The following is a 17,344-nucleotide window of genomic DNA, read 5'->3' on the forward strand; positions in this document are numbered from 1 at the left end:
TGCAATCTTGTTTGATACATTTTACCCACAGTGGAACTTCTTTCAAATTGGGGATCAGTCTTCTCAAACCCTGCCACCGCTTTTTTTTTTTAATGTATTCATGAGAGACACACAGAGAGAGGCAGAGACACAGGCAGAGGGAGAAGCAGGCTCCATGCAGGGAGCCAGATGAGGAACTCGATCCCAGGACCCTGGGATCACGCCCTGACCAAAGGCAGACGCTTAACGGCTGAGCCACCCAGGCGTCCCTCCTGCCACTGCTTAATCAACTAAATTGATATAATATTCTAAATCCTTTGTTGTCATTTCAACAATTTTTACAGCATCTTTACCAGGAGAGTTCCATCTCAAGAAACCACTTTCTTTGCTCCTCCGTGAGAAGCAACTCCTCATCCATTCAAGTTTTATCTGAAATTGCAGCAATTCAAATATAATAATAATGAAAAACTTGGATATATGGCAACAATTATTAAAATGTGACACAGAGGAACTGAGCAAGTGCTGTTGGACAAAGCATGCCAGTAGGTTTGCTTGACACAGGGTTGCCACAAACTTTCTTAAAAAATGCAGTATCCACAAAGTGCAATAAAGTGAAGTACAACGAAACAAGATATGCCCGTATTTACTTCTGGCACCTGCACCCAGTGCTTTAGTGCTGTAAGCTTCCTGGAACTCAGCTGTAATGCCCTATCAACGCAGACTGGGTTTCTGTCCAGACCCCAGTGGAAAGGGAGCTCAGGATAGAAGTGACAGAAAAATAGACTTCTGGGAACTGAGGTTTGTTCTCGCCACATTTACAGTGGCCCTAAATCTGTCAGGTCCTCTTAGCTGGTGAGCTAGGTGGCCTGGGCCCCTCTATCTGCGTCTGGAGGGGAACTCTGCAGCCTCCTCAGGCTGCCTTTCCCCTACTTCCCACTCTAGTTAATCTGCTGCTTTTTAAAAAGGTGTTTATGTTGGACATGAGGGAGAAAGAACGAGTCCCTGGCTCCTCCTCACCTCACCAACCACTTGGGAGAGCCAGCCCACAAAGGGAAAGGCCATTCCAGCGAGAGATTCGTCGGCCACCCCAGTAGCTCTCCTCACTGACCAAAGCCCAACTCTTAGGCTCTTTGTTCTTACAGAAACCTTTGCACCCTGACAGCGTGCTGAGCCCACACCCCTAGGGTACCAGTTCTGTAGCCGGAAATGGGAGGGGAGAGGGGCACACCTGGACGCCCCGACTGCCACCCCCACCAGTCCTAGCTCCGGCCTCCTGTGTGATCTTGGTTTCTTCTTTCCTTGTGATGCGCTGGGCAGCCCTCTGGGATGTGCTGTGATTTAATAGGGAGTGCATTATTGTCCAGGGTCACTTTCCACTTTTCCAGGCCAGAAAATTCCTCCCCGTGGCCGGGATAATGACATCAGTTGCAGGAAAGAGGAAAAGGCCTGGGGCACCCATAAAAATCCCACCACCTGACTCATTTATACCACCAGCCAGTCCTTTTCAGCACTGACTGGATAACAAGTTTCTAATAGGAAGAGGACTTCAGTCCAATGGGTGGTAGTGGGAGACAGTGACAAATGGCCACAGTGCCTGCCCTCCAAGAAATCAGAGCCTGGGAGAACGGGCCTGCCTTGCCTGTGTGTGGTGTCAGGCTTAGGTGAGAGCAGCGAGGCCATTTTCTGGAGCGCCAGACCTAGGTGGTACACTCACGCTGCTAGGCAGGCATTTATAACTGGAGAAGAGTACCATACAAATGCCAAATAAGAAGAAATGGGATTGTACAAGGAAAAGAACGATAATGAAATTATAGAAAAAAAAGAGATTGACTTGACAGGGATTTGGGTAGTCTTAATGGGTGACAGTCTTGAGGGATAGGCAGGATTCCTTTTTTTTTTTTTTAATGCTTTTTCTGATGATAATAGTAGTACATATTCACTGTTAAAAGCATGAAATCATAAAGGGGAAAAAGTCATCTGCATCCTATCATCCAAAGATAATCTCTGCTAGCAGTTCCCAATTCTATTTTAAAATACTATATATCCATACATACACACACGTACATAAGATCACATCCCACTTTTTAAAATTTAAAAATACATCACAAAAATGTCTCCAGAACAGTAGGGATGTCTTTGTAATTACACTTTTGTGGGGGGAAACAAGTATAAAAAACCGCATGTCCAATTCTAAGGAAAATTGTATACATTATAACATTTTTTTTGTAGAATATCTGCAGTGACACAGGCAGAGAGAGAAGCAGGCTCCATGCCAAGAGCCTGACGCGGGACTCGACCCCGGGACTCCAGGACCGCACCCTGGGCCAAAGGCAGGAACTAAACCGCTGAGCCACCCAGGGATCCCCTGCCATCTGAGGTCTGAGGAGCAAGAAGGATTTGGAAGCAGTGAATATATTTTGCATGTGGCAGGGTTAGGGTCAATAAGGCAGATTGTTGTAGCCAGGCTTCAAAATGAACCCCACTGACCCTCACCTCCTGGTTTCATGTCTTTATGAAATCCCTTCCCATGCTGGAGAGTACTGATCAGTGTTACCAGTAGGATACTGAGGAAATGACAGTTTATTATTTCTCAGGTTAGGTCACAAAGACATTGTAGCTTCCACCTTGCTCTCATCTGGATCACTTGCTCTAGGGCAAGCCAACCATCATGTCATGAGGACACTCCAGCAGTCCTGCAGAAAAGTCCTGAGAACTGAAGCCTCTTGGGAACAGCCAACAGAAACTTGCCAGCCATGTAAAAGCAAGGTTGCTGGCCAGGTCCTGTGGTCAGAAGGGGCCTCCAGCTGTATCCTGCAGTTGGGTGGGGCTAGAGACTGTGCTCTCCGGCCAGGCAGCGCTGACGTCTGGGTTCCTTCATCAGGTTGGGCCCACTATACTCTGCAATCGAGTCCAGTCACCATCAGGGCTCCCTGCCTGTGCAAGGCCAAAGGTTGTGTTCAGCAAGCAGGCAGGATCACAGGCTGGGCTCTGAGCCTGCCAGGGTCACTGTTCAGGCTCCCTGTTTTTGCAGGTTTTGCCGAGGTTATGCTTAACAGTTGGACGGGGGGGCTGGTGTGGCTCTTTGCCTAATCAGGGCTGTAGGATGTGTCAGGCTCTGTTCTGAGGGTTCGATGAGTATTAACTCATGTAATCCTCACAACAAGGAGATCGACAATTTTGTTATTCCCATTTTACGGACGAGGCAACAGAGGCCTGAACAGGTCGGGTACGAACGGAAGTAACAAGTAGGTATTAGTGGAAGAGCCTGCTCTAGTGGTACGAGCAGGGTACAGTCCAGCTCTGGAGCCCACGCTCGAAAGCACTATGCACATCAAAGCTTTCCACACGTTTCTGGATTTTTCAAGTAGGCATATGTAACTGGGGAAATCCAAAGGACCAATCACCAAGACTGAAAGGGGAGTTTCGTGTTTAATACAAAGAGGAAGCAAAATAACCCTCAGGGTAAATTCCTACCTTTTGAAAATGTTTCCTGGAGTAGAACCAAACCTCACTGCCATTACCAATGGCCTCTCTACATGGGGACGACTTCTTGGGGCTTCTGCTGTGTCCTGTGCTCCCTGCCATATCATTCAAGGTGATCTGCACCACCGGCCCGCTGGTCTGCCACTTGCCAGGTGGCCTGCTGACATTTTCATCGCCAAAGTGTCTGTCCAAGTGGATGGTGGAATGAAACACGCAAGCTGCCTCTTCTCTTCCCTTCTTTTTATTTTTTATTTTTTATTTTTTTTTAAAAAAGATTTTATTTATTTATTCATGAGAGAGATATATAGAGAGGCAGAGACACAGGCAGAGGGAGAAGCAGGCTCCATGCAGGGAGCCTGACATGGGACTCAATCCTGGGACTCCAGGATCATGCCCTGAGCCCAAGGCAGACGCTCAACCACTGAGCCAACCAGGCGTCCCTCTCTTCCCTTCTTTTTAAATATTTTTTTTTATTTGAGAGAGAGAGAAAGAGAGAGCATGAGCTGGAAGAAGAGAGAGGGAGAAAGAATATAAAGCTCAGCACAGAGTCCAACTTGGGGCTTGATCCAACGATCACGAGATCATGACCTGAGCCCAATCCAAGAGTCTGACACAGCCAACTGAGCCACCCATGCGCCCCAACTCTTCTAACCCTTCTAATGTAGTCGTCCGTCTGGGTCTCTGTGGCCCCAAGGAGTTCCTCAGTCTCACCCCTGGGTTATGGGATTTTCACAATAGTATCTTGTCTATGAATAGTTGCTAGTTGGTGTTCTTGTGAGGGAGGCTGAAATAAGGAATGACCTATGCTGCCATCATGATGATATCACCCAGTATATCTTTTCAAGTGCTTATCAGCCATTTGTATATCCTTTTGAAGAACTATCTATTCAAAACCTTTGCCCATTAAAAAAAATGGGTTAATTTTGTCTTTTTATAATTGAGTTTTTTAGGAGTCCTTTATAAATTCTGGATAAAAGTCCCTTTTTGGATATATGATTTGCCAATATTTCTCCCATTCTGTGGGCTTTCACTTTTTCAATGGTATCATTCAAAGCACACAAATTTTTAATTTTTATGAAGTTTATTTTTCTTTTGTTCCTTATTCTTTTGGTATCATATCTAATAAAACTTTGCCTAAGGTCATTAAGATTATTTCTGTTTTCTTGTAAGATCTTTATAGCTTTATTCTCATATTTGGGTCAATGATCCATTTTGAATTAGTTCTGGGATAGGTATAAGACAAGGAGTCCAACTTCATTTTTTGGAGTATGTGGATATTCAGTTGCCTCAGTACTATTTGTTAAGAAGATCTGATATACTCATGACCATCCTTTTGCATATAAGGCTTTTTGGAGTCTCATTTGGTTTTAAGTGCATTTCTTAAAACCAATACATTATTAGATTTTGTTTTCTGACTCAGAATGCTAGCCTTTTATGTTTTTATTTTTATTTTTTAAAAGATTTTATTTATTTGAGAGAGAGAACACAAGCAAGAGGAGGGGCTGAGGGAGAGGGAGAAACAGACTCCCCACTGAGTGTGCAGCCTGATGCAGGGCTCGATCTCAGGATGCTGAGATCATGACCTGAGCTGAAGTCAGATGCTTAACCAACTGAGCCACCCAGGTGCCCAAGAATGTTAGCCTTTTAATAGGGAGATTTTAATTTATTTTAAAATCATTTTAATGTACCATCATAATTATCTTTAACTGTTACCTTTTTTCATTCTGTTTTATACTTCCAACTATTTTTTGTTTTCTCCTTTTATTATATAGGTTTTCCTTTTATCATTTTCAGAGCTTTGTATAATATACATTTGATATAGCATAGTATATATATCCCATATGTCATTCTACTCAAAGCTTTGCAAAAGTACTTTACCCTATATTTCACTCCTTGTCAGAGTCAAAAATGAAACGATATCTTATATTTCTATATAAACAAAGTAAGTTTGACAAACTTTTATTCTCTATTCCCTATCCTTAACCTTTGTTACTATTAGGATTTTAGTCCTATGACCCAGCAGTTGCACTACTAGGCATTTACCCAAAAGATACAAATGCGGTGATCCAAAGGGGCACCTGTACCCCAATACTTATAGCAGTAATGTCCACAATAGCCAAATTATGGAAAGAGCCCAGATGTCCATTGACAGATGAATGGATAAAGAAGATGTAGTATATATAAACAATGGAGTATTACTCAGCCCCAAAAAACAAAATTGTACCATTTTCAATGATGTGGATGAAACTAGAGTGAAATATTATGCTAAGCGAGAGAAGTCACTCAGAGAAAGATAATTATCATGTGATTTCACTCATATATGGAATTAAAGAAACAAAACAAATGAATGTAGGGGAAAGGGGGGAAAAATAAAATGAAATCAAAGAGGGAGACAAACCATAAGATACTCTTAACACTAGGAAACAAACTGAGGGTTGCTGAAGGGGAAGGGGAATAGGGTAACTGGGTGATGGGCATTAAAGAGGGCACCTGATATAATGAGCACTGGGTGTTATATATAACTGATGAATCACTGAACTCCACCTCTGAAACTAATAATACACTACATGTTCATTAATTGAATTTATATATATATATTTTTTTTAATTAGAGGATTTCAGATTCAGAATATTGTATGGAGAATAATTTTTGATGATATCATTCAGTTTAATAACCAGTTACAGCATATTTTAAGGAATATTTCTATTTTAAATAGATTAATTACTCACCAATAATCATTTTATACTGTAATATCCCCAATCTTGATGCTCTTAATTTGCTCCATTTATCATTCTGTTGCAATACATCTTCAAAAACTTGTTTCAAGGGTACACAAGTCCTTACATATCTGAAAATGTCTTTCTGTTTTCATGAAAAACAAATTGCCTGGCTATAAAATTCTAGTTTCTTTATAAAACTGCACAGTGGAATCATATTCCTATCTAGTTGTAAGGTTCAAAAGTCAGTATAGGGGCACCTGGATGGCTCAGCAGTTGAGTGTCTGCCTTCGGCTCAGGTCATGATCCCAGGGTCCTGAGATAGAGTCCCTCACATTGGGCTCCCCACATGGAGCCTGCTTCTCCCTCTGCCTGTGTCTCTGCCTCTCTGTGTGTCTCTCATGAATGAATAAATAAAATCTTTAAAAAAAAAGTCAATATAGAAGGCAAAAAGCAAAAAACAAACAAAAAACAAAAAACAAATGAAGGCAAAAAGCACACATAGTGAAACCTTCTCCTAAAAATTTTTTTAAAGCACACTAACCCCAGATCTGGACCCTTGAAAATACAAAAGTCCAAGATTATCTTCTGTGTCTTTCTTTGCTTTTGGCTCAAGTCCCCTTTTCCCTAAAGCAGTGAAGGCCCAACATCTGCTAGCCAAACAGATTGAAAGTGGACTCTGATAGGCAAACCATAAATTATTTTATACAGTCATACAGATTGCTGCCAAAGGCCCAGGCTAGGGGAGCAGTCTGCCCTTCTAGGCTTAGCAGGCCTGGCTCAAGTTCAGGGGGTCACAAAAGGAGAGGAAAGGGACACAGATTGTTCTATTGCTCTGTTATAGAATTAGGACGAGAGGAACTGTGGGGCAAGTCTGAGGAAAGTCTCTAAATTCAGATTCCCTGCAACACTTACGGAAGACTGAGAATTCAGTGTGGCAGGAGCAGCCTGTGGCTCTCGCAGCAGTGAGGATGGTGGTAAGGAGAGGCAGTGAGAGTGGCTGGTGCCTGGCACTGGTGTTCAAAGAAGAAACAAGAAGAGGAAGACAGTGATGGCTGCCATGGAGGCAGGTCCACTTCACACCAAGGCCTCGCTGTCCTATTCGGGTCAAGGTTCGAGGGAGATGGAGCTTCCAGTAAAGGGCCAAGGCCAAAGCATGAAGCAAGGTCTGGGGAAACAAGATGCCCTCTGACAGAGAAGTCCCTCGTGGAGGGAGTGCATGCATGTAGCTAGGTCAGCCAGGAAGGGGAGTAGAGGCAGCAAGATAGCAGAGGCGGCACAGTAGTGTAGTTGCTTTGAGTAACTGAATCGGTCAAGTCTGTCGCTACAGAAGTGACCCACTCTTTCCAGACATGAGATCTGGTCTGTCCTTCTGTGGCGAGGAGGTGTGTGTGTGTCTCTAATGACAACATCTCTGCTCTGGGGCAGCCTACAGGTGGGCCGCACAGCTGAACAAACAGAGCCAGAACTGCAGCCTCAGACCCTGGCACTGCCCAGAGCTCTCACTGTGCTGCCTCAGATGTTTGTTTCTACCTCTTTCCAAAGACAGATGGAAGGAGCCTAAAAATAAGTGGGGGAAAGTTTCACAAGTTTCTTTATTGGGACGCTCTGAAACCCACTTGCCAAAGGTCTATCGGAGGCATGATTAGATGAATGGAAAGGACCAGTCTCAGGCACAGACATGAACATGGCTGCATGTCTTAAACCCTGCAGCTCACGCTGACACAGAGGCTGTAAGCCCTTATGAATCTCTGCGGAGGGAGAGCAAGGGGGAGGTATCCGCTAGGGCTTTACATGAATACCTCTTTTCCAAATAGGAAACCTCCTGTTCCTGGAACATATTGCACAGGGAAAGTGTATGGCCCTGGGAACTGAGTAATAAAGTAATATTCAACTGAGAGTTCTAGATGAAAGTAAAAACATGGAGAAACCCTGAGTAGCCACTTTTACAATAAAATAATCCAACCATAGTTGATTCTAATGCTCCAGGCAGTGCTTACTTACCAAGAGAAGGGAGTTAGTGGTTTGGCCTGTGGTGACCACGCTGATCTCACTGTCTGCTCTACTTGGCCAGCAGTTAGTAATCTCAGCTTTTTTCGCTTCGGTTTTGCTCATGTGAATTATTTCCTATCAGACCATGGTAAATTCCATCAGAAGCCACATAGCAATATTCCATGTTTACTAGCTGGAAGGACACCAGCACTGCCGGGCCACTACTCAAGAGTAGGAACACTTTCTAAGTTTATCCTTATGCTGAAGTTTCTACTATTGCCTAACTCAGCAATCTTCACTTGGGACAGACTCTCTAGTGCAGACGTTAAAGTTCATTTTAAACTCTGAATCTAGTGTGCACTAATCCTGCCAGCCATTTCTTTGCAACTTTTTCTTTTAGAACTTCTAAAAAATATTTGTTTAACTTTGTTTAAGTAAATTTGTTCCTCCATTCACCTATCCAACCACGTGTTCATCCAACTGATAAATGCTGATGTACATACATTTTGCCCAATCCTGGTGCCATGTGATCAAGTTACAAAGATTATAATGATAATGATAATGATAATGATGAGGAGAGTAATATCATCAAAATGGTGACACAGGAGACCCCAGCTCCTGTCCCCACATAAAGAGCAATAATTAGATAGCTAGCTATGAACAAAAACAGCTCTGGGGTCCACTTAAGAAATTTTAGCAACACAGTGGAACAACAACAACAAAAAAACTCAGCATAACTGCACGAGGAGGAGGACAGCTTCATTCTGTCTGCATCACCCTGCCTTGCCAAGCGGTATGCTCAGGGCCAAGTGGGAACTTCCCAGTTAGAAAGAGCTCCTCTGCTCAGGAAAGGAAAAGCAGGCTAAGCAACTAGCTTCTCCAGCCTGTCATGGCACCACAGAAAAGACCTGCTTCAGTTCTGCCCCACCCGGACAGGCAAAACTGAGATGTATAGAGATAGCTAGGAACAAAAAGGAAAGCAGGGGCTACTGAGAGCAGCCATGCAGCAGGACCAATTGTGGTTCACAGTGACCTGCTACACAGACAGACCCAGCAGCTTTCACCCTAAAGAAAGAACAAATGGCCAGCACAGCTGCCAGACCCCTCTGCATGGTTCACCAGCTTTGGCTCTATGGGTATCTGTGTTCACTGATGCCAGCCACCTGAGTCCCTGTTGCTCCATCACCACCCCCACCACTCTGCCCCTGCCAGAGCCTGGGATCCACACTGGCAGCTAACTCGGACCTCTGTGACTGCATCAGCCTAGATGTTCACTGTTGACCATCCCCCCCACTGACTGCTATGTGTGTACTCAGGGCTAGACCTTCCAGCTGTTCCCTTGCATGCTGCTGACCAGACAGCCATCACAAGCCTTTACTGTAGTGCACACCCCCCGGTGCACACACCACAGAGACTGTGCAGCCATGGGCCCCCATAGCTGCTTATGTGCCCAGATCAGGCCTTGCATTTTATAACTGGCCTGTACCACTGTACTAATGTATAGCTAGCCCCTCCATCTGTGATCTGTAATCCTCTGACCCAACTCCTGATACCAGTCTCTACTGAAGTACACACATGCAGTGGGAGATTGCACTACAGAAAATCCTATTGACACTTAGGGCCTCTGTAGCTGTCAGTGAACCCAGAGTTGTCCCTGGCCCTTGCTGCCTGCCCTGGATATGTGTATCTGCAACTGGTTCCTGCCATTACATAGGCACCTGCAGCTGGCTCCCACAGCTCAGAGTGTACACACCACCAGCTCTGACCCCTAGGTGCTGGACCTGGAGGTACCACTGAATATCACAACAGCTGTTACAACCATTGCTAACTCCTCTCCCCATCCTCACCATGCACACATAGTTGTTGATGCTGGGGACTCCAGCGGCCTGAGCCGAAGAGATATCATGCCTCCCCCGGACCTGGTATTGCCACATGCTCCCATAGTTGGAGCCCTCTACTACTAGACCTGGGGTCACAGCACACTCCAGCATGCCCCCACCTGCAAGTGAATGTCTTCCCTTACCAAAGTCAGTTCCTAAAGTCTAGTTCTTCTAATGCACAGGCACCTACATGGGCCTCAGGAATCATTAAGAATAAGGGGAACATAACTCCACTTAAGGAATACAGACATTAAGCTGCTAGTAACTGGTCCAAAAGAATGGATATCCAAGAACTGTCTGACAAAGAATTCAAAATAATTGTTCTAAAAATGCTCAAAGAGCTGAAAGTGAACACAGATAAACAATTTAATGATATCAGGAAAACAATACAAAAATAAGTTCAACAACGAGATAGAAAATATGAAAAAACAAAGAAACATGGATTTGAAGAATACAATAACTGAAGAATTCAATAGAGAGCTTCAACGATAGACTTGACTGAGCAAAAGAAAGAATCAGTGTGCTAGAAGGCAGACCAATTGAAGTATCAATCAGAGGAACAAAAGGAAAAAAACATGAAAAGAGCCCATGAGACTCGGTGGGCCATGAGACTTGGTGGGACTATGAGAAACCACCAAGGGAAATAATGCACATCATTGGAGTCCCACCAGAAGAGAGAGAAATGTGGTAGAAAACTTATTTAAAGAAGTAATGGCTGAGAATTTCCCAAATCTGAGGAGAGATTTAAACATGCAATTTCGGGATCCCTGGGTGGCGCAGCGGTTTGGCGCCTGCCTTTGGCCCAGGGCGCGATCCTGGAGACCCAGGATCGAATCCCACATCGGGCTCCCGGTGCATGGAGCCTGCTTCTCCCTCTACCTGTGTCTCTGCCTCCCTCTCTCTCTCTCTGTAACTATCATAAATAAATAAAAATTAAAAAAAAAAATAAAATAAACATGCAATTTCATGAAGCTAATAGGTCACCCCAAAATGTCAGGCCAAGGAGGTCTTACCCTCGACATAATATAATAAAACAGTCTAAACTCAAAGACAAAGAATTTAAAAAGAAGTAAAAGGAAAAACATTCCCTCAACAAGGAAATCCCCATAACACTATTGGTGAACCTTTCAGTAGAGATCTTGCTGGCTGGGCAAGAATGGGATGATACATTCCAAGGACTGAATGAAAAAACTGCCAACCAAGAATACTCTATCCAGCAAAATTGTCCTTTAGAAATGAAGGTGAAATAAAGACCTTGCCCAATAAGTAAAAGCTGAAGGAATTCATCACTGCTGAACCTGCTTAACAAGAAATGATAAAAGAAGTTCTTTAAGCTTAAACAAAAGGACGCTAATTGGTAATGAGAAAATATACACCAAGGTAGATACAAACATAGATTCAGAATACTCTAATACTAATGTAGTGTGTTAACTACTTAATTCTGGCATCGGAGTTAAAAGACAAAATATTAAAAATAACTATAGCTACAAGTTTGTTAATGGATACACAATATAAAAAGATATAAATTATGACATCAAAAACATAAAAGCAGGGAGTCAAAGTTTAGAGTTTTTTAATGTGATTTGAGTTAAACTTTTATCAGCATGAAATAGAGTGTTATTCATATAAAAATTTTTATAAATGTCTCACAGGAATTGCAAAACAAAAACCTAGAGTAGAATCACAAAAGATAAAAGGAAGAAAATCAGAGCCACTAAGGAAAATCAATAATTCACAAAGGAAGGCAGAAATGAAGAAAGGGAAAAAAGAACTACAAAACCAGCCAAAAAAGAATACAATGACATTAGTAAGTCCTTATCTATCAATAATCATTCTAAAGGTAAATGGACTGAATTCTTCAATCAAAAGATATCAAGTAGTGGATGGGTAAAAAGAAAAAAAACCAAACATGCTACCTACATGCTACCTAGAAGGTATCCAATAGGGAAAGGATAGTCTTCAATAAAGGAGCAGGGAAAACTGGATTATCACATGTAGAAGAATGAAATTGGACCCCTGCCTTACACCACTCACAAAACTAACTTGAAATGGACCACAGACTTAAACATAAGAACTGAAATCACTAAACTCATAGGAAAAAACCCATATGAATAAAACTCTTTCACATTGGTCTTGGGAATGATATTTTTGGATATGATACCAAAAGCACAACAACAAAAGCCAAAAAAAAGACGTAGAACTATATCAAACTAAAAAGCTTCTGCATAGCAAAGAAACAATCAACAAAATAAAAAGGCAACCTATAGGGTAGATATAGGATGCAAATCTTATATCTGATAGTTACAAATCAAAGATACATAAAGAACTCCTACAACTCAATAGCAAACAAACAGATAATCCAATTAAAAACTGGTCGGAGGGAGAAGGAACCAAATAGACAGTTTCCAATGAAAACATACAAATGGCCAACAGGTACATCAAGAAGTGCTCAACATCACTAATCATCAGGAAATGCAAATCAAAGGAAAAAAGACACTATTTCACAGAAACTTAAAAAGGCTATCATCAAAAAGACAAGAGCTAACAAGTGTTGGCAAGGATGTGGAGAAAAAGGTACCTTTGGCCCAGGTTTCTGGGGGTAAGTTATGAGAGGTATGTTCATGAGAGAAGCCATAGCCCTCACTACTGCAGTTAGTCCTGAGATTGTAATGTTTGTCATTTTTCTCTGCTACTATCTGCTCTAGATTCCCCTCTTGCCCTTGACTACAATTTCTGGTAGGCTACGTGGCTAGCCTGGTGAGATGATCTAGACCTTCAACCTCAGGGTTCTGAGCTTCTGGTTACCATGCCTTTATTAGGCCATGGCTCTGCAGCTACCCATTCACACTTAATATTGGCCATAGAAGTACCAAGAAATATCCCAGTGAGCCACCTGAGCACCAAACATACTCCCCCCACCTTCATTATGAAGCACAGTTCTACTTCCTCAGAGTCAATTCCCCTGATAGTATGGCAACCTCTTTTTGTATCTTTTGGTTTACTGGCAGTAACCAGATGGTAGCCATAGCTTTAAGTTTAATTGAATTCTTAATATATCTTCTGGTGGAAGCATACCTCCCCTGGGTACCAGGACCTTCAGACCCACAGAGCCTAAGTTTGCAGGAACAAGGAGTACAAATTATTCAAGTGGGAGTGAAGGTAATGGGGTCATTTCCTACTTCTGCTGGTTGATTGCCAAATTTCTATGTTCTATCCATTGATTACACAGATTCCATCCTCACAGGGTATAACCTCCAAGCTGGCACTTCAGCTGTGCCTTTAAGAGGCTGTCAACGCTCTATTAGGCCACCAGCCTCTGGATGATGTAGTATGTGGTAGAACTAATGGATCCTAGAGTTTTGTGCCCACGGACACACATTCAAAGCATTGTTGTGCAACATTTCATGCTGGTAAATCAGATGCTCTGTGGGTCTTGGCTAGTGAAATGAGGCTGTGGGAAGGAAAGGCAAGCCCATTCCTGGAATATACATCAAACTGCAATCAGGAAAAATGCTTTCCTTTTCAGAGTGAACAGGGTCCAATGTAATCAACTTTTCACTTAGTGAAAAGTGACTCATTGTTCTTAAGGGCTAACGCTATATTTGGACTCAGTGTTGGTTTCTGTTTCTGATGGGTCAGATGTTCAGCAATACCAGCAGTTAGGTTCACCTGGGTGAAAGGGAGCTATGGGCTCATAAATAGTGTGTCTTCATCTCTGCCTTCGTGGCTGGCTTTGTTCATGGGCTTGCTGGACAGTGATATGGCCAAGAATGAGGCAAACTGACATCCATTGGAATGTCCGGCTTGTGGTATGTCTCTTCTGCAGGAATACTTACTGGTGGGTGTGAAACACGTGGTACTGGTGGGCACGGAACATATTCACACTTTGAGCCCACTCTCATAGGTTCATCTGTATGCTTCTTCTCCAGATGGCTTTAATCCTTCTCCTTCCAGGTCCCTAATCAATCCCTAAGACATTCACTGCTGTCCATGAATCTCTATATGCACATCCTTACCACAGGCCACTTCTCTCCCCATATAAGGTAGATGACCAGATGCAATGTCCAAACTCTGTCCAGCTGGGGAACTTCCCCTCTCCACTGTCTTTCAGGGTGAGTGAGGATATATATATAGTCCATGGTTGATTTGGGGCTTATACCAACATATTCAATCCATCCATGAATCAGACCTGGTTATTTTCCTCCTTTGTTGGTAGATCAAAGGAACTCTGCCATGAGAGGGGAGAGTTCACTTCATGCTAGCAGAGAAGTTACTGGTGCATGGGTGATGAGTAATGAGTGAAAACAGAGCTGACCTTCCACACAGATTATCTGTGTCCTCTGTACCAGCTCCAACCACATCCAGAATATACCACTTCTGGATGGCTTCTTGTTGGGCCTGCCCAACATTATGACTTAGGAATTCAGACAGCTCTCAGCTCAAGATGGGGCAGCTCTGGTCCCAGTTACTTGAGTTCCTAAGATCGGATTCTCTGTCTCTATCAGGGCTCAGTATCATGCTAGGAGCCGTTTTTTGTTTTGTCTTTGTTTTAATGGTGTATAATTCTATGCTGCAGATGGCAGGCCTTTCTTGATGTATCAGGGAGACCCAGTGAAAGTTACCAAATTCTGTGGTAGTCATAATTATGAGTTCCCTTGTATCTCTCAAATGCTGCTGATAATGAATAAGTTCATGCATTCCCGTCTACCTCCGTACTGTCTCAGTGAAAGTTTTAGTAATTGCAACGCTAGTGTGTCAGGGCCTATTACCACTAGCAGGGAGTCATTTCCTTCTGGCCAACCTACGATCCAACTCCAGAATCTTATCCTTAGAGGGTACTTCCTAGGACCATTTCTGGTACCAACTATCTTAAATTGGATCCTCCCAGAATCAGATCCTGAGTCAAGGATTCAGGTGCTAGTGATACATTAAGGAAGAAACTAGTAAGGAAACGCAGCAGCAGGATAGGGGAGAAAGGCTAAGCAAGGCTGCAGTTTCTGATGAAGTGTCAGCTTTCACCTGAATTGTAGATGCCTCTGGGAGTAACTGACTCCTGAAAGTTTGTTTCACCTGTTTGTTTGATAACATAGGAGCTATGTGTCTGTGTGTGTGTGTGGGGGGGGGGGATTGGGGGGGCAGCGAGGGGTAGAAGGTAGATGTAAAACACACAGGCACCTCCCACTCTCAATAAGGATAAGCAGCCCTACTGCCTGGGAGAGAGAAAGCCTGCGAAGGTCACAGGTGTTGGCTGTTAACTACAAAGCAGGCAGAAGCTGGGAGGATGGAGACAGGCTGCGATAAAGGGCCTCGGAGGGCATCTGGGCCGGGGTCTCCTTCTGTCTACTCCAAGGTGATCCAGAAAGAAATGCTCTGAGGTCAGAAAATCAAGAGATCATGAGTGAGATGGAGGGGCTGCATGAGGTCAGACTTTGAGTAAGCTTATGAAGGGGAAGTAAACTTGTGAATCCAATTATTGTATTAACAAGGGCATCGCCATTACATTTGGTGGGGCTATCAGTAGTGCCAGACACACAGAAGGCCCCAACAAATTAGATTAGCACTGTAGGTTAGACAAATTACATTAACACTGTAGTTGCTGTTGAGATTCTTTAGTAATTTTCTCTTGAACCATTGTTAGAATGGTTGTCTGGAGAAAAAAATACATAGCAAAAACACAAATATCTCAAATATCAATTCTTGCTCACTCCTCTCTCCATGTCTGTTTCAAGGCCTCTTCTAGGATACTCATTTTGAAGGGGTGATGCCAAACACCTTGGCCTTATTTCTCTGCTCCCCAGCCCTTATCAGCACCTTTTTTCCCCTGCCTCATTCTATTCTAAGTAGGCAAGTGAGTATAGTAAGTATGGTAAGTAAGACGCTGCATCCTCTCTTGGATGTCTGTACCTATTGAACATTTATTATTCTCCTGCCTCCTCTGAGGGCTCAGCATTTGCTGCAAATTGCAAATCACTGCTATCTACTAATATAAAACAAAATATGAACACAAAAACAGACACATAGATCAATGGAACAGAATAGAGAACCCAGAAGTGGACCCTGAACTTTATGGTCAACTAATATTCGATAAAGGAGGAGGAAAGACTATCCATTGGAAGAAAGACAGTCTCTTCAATAAATGGTGCTGGGAAAATTGGACATCCACATGCAGAAGAATGAAACTAGACCACTCTCTTTCACCATACACAAAGATAAACTCAAAATGGATGAAAGATCTAAATGTGAGACAAGATTCCATCAAAATCCTAGAGGAGAACACAGGCAACACCCTTTTTGAACTCGGCCACAGTAACTTCTTGCAAGATACATCCACGAAGGCAAAAGAAACAAAAGCAAAAATGAACTATTGGGACTTCATCAAGATAAGAAGCTTTTGCACAGCAAAGGATACAGTCAACAAAACTAAAAGACAACCTACAGAATGCGAGAAGATAGTTGCAAATGACATATCAGATAAAGGGCTAGTTTCCAAGATCTATAAAGAACTTATTAAACTCAACACCAAAGAAACAAACAATCCAATCATGAAATGGGCAAAAGACATGAACAAAAATCTCACAGAGGAAGACATAGACATGGCTAACATGCACATGATAAAATGCTCCGCATCACTTGCCATCAGGGAAATACAAATCAAAACCACAATGAGATACCACCTCACACCAGTGAGAATGGGGAAAATTAACAAGGCAGGAAACCACAAATGTTGGAGAGGATGTGGAGAAAAGGGAACCCTCTTACACTGTTGGTGGGAATGTGAACTGGTGCAGCCACTCTGGAAAACTGTGTGGAGGTTCCTCAAAGAGTTAAAAATAGACCTGCCCTACGACCCAGCAATTGCATTGTTGGGGATTTACCCCAAAGATACAGATGCAATGAAACGCCGGGACACCTGCACCCCGATGTTTCTAGCAGCAATGTCCCCAATAGCCAAACTGTGGAAGGAGCCTCGGTGTCCATCGACAGATGAGTGGATAAAGAAGCTGTGGTCTATGTATACAATGGAATATTCCTCAGCCATTAGAAACAACAAATACCCACCATTTGCTTCAACGTGGATGGAACTGGAGGGTATTATGCTGAGTGAAATAAGTCAATCGGAGAAGGACAAACATTATATGGTCTCATTCATTTGGGGAATATAAATAATAGTGAAAGGGAATAGAAGAGAAGGGAGAAGAAATGGGTAGGAAATATCAGAAAGGGAGACAGAACATAAAGACTCCTAACTCTGGGAAATGCACTAGGGGTGGTGGAAGGGGAGGAGGGCGGGGG

The 17,344-nt window shown here is 43.1% G+C and overlaps 1 long non-coding RNA gene across 1 annotated transcript; it reads right to left on the bottom strand.

The window, feature by feature from the left end:
- Nucleotides 1-1,864: 1,864 nt before the first annotated feature.
- On the bottom strand, nt 1,865-10,805 carry LOC144302558 (uncharacterized). The gene is made up of 2 exons (XR_013369461.1): nt 7,095-10,805; nt 1,865-3,646 (listed from the first exon to the last, which is right to left on the bottom strand). It is a non-coding gene; the product is annotated as an uncharacterized LOC144302558 (long non-coding RNA).
- Nucleotides 10,806-17,344: the final 6,539 nt, after the last annotated feature.

This window comes from Canis aureus, chromosome 31 (assembly GCF_053574225.1).
Source record: "Canis aureus isolate CA01 chromosome 31, VMU_Caureus_v.1.0, whole genome shotgun sequence".
Lineage (NCBI taxonomy): Eukaryota > Metazoa > Chordata > Mammalia > Carnivora > Canidae > Canis > Canis aureus.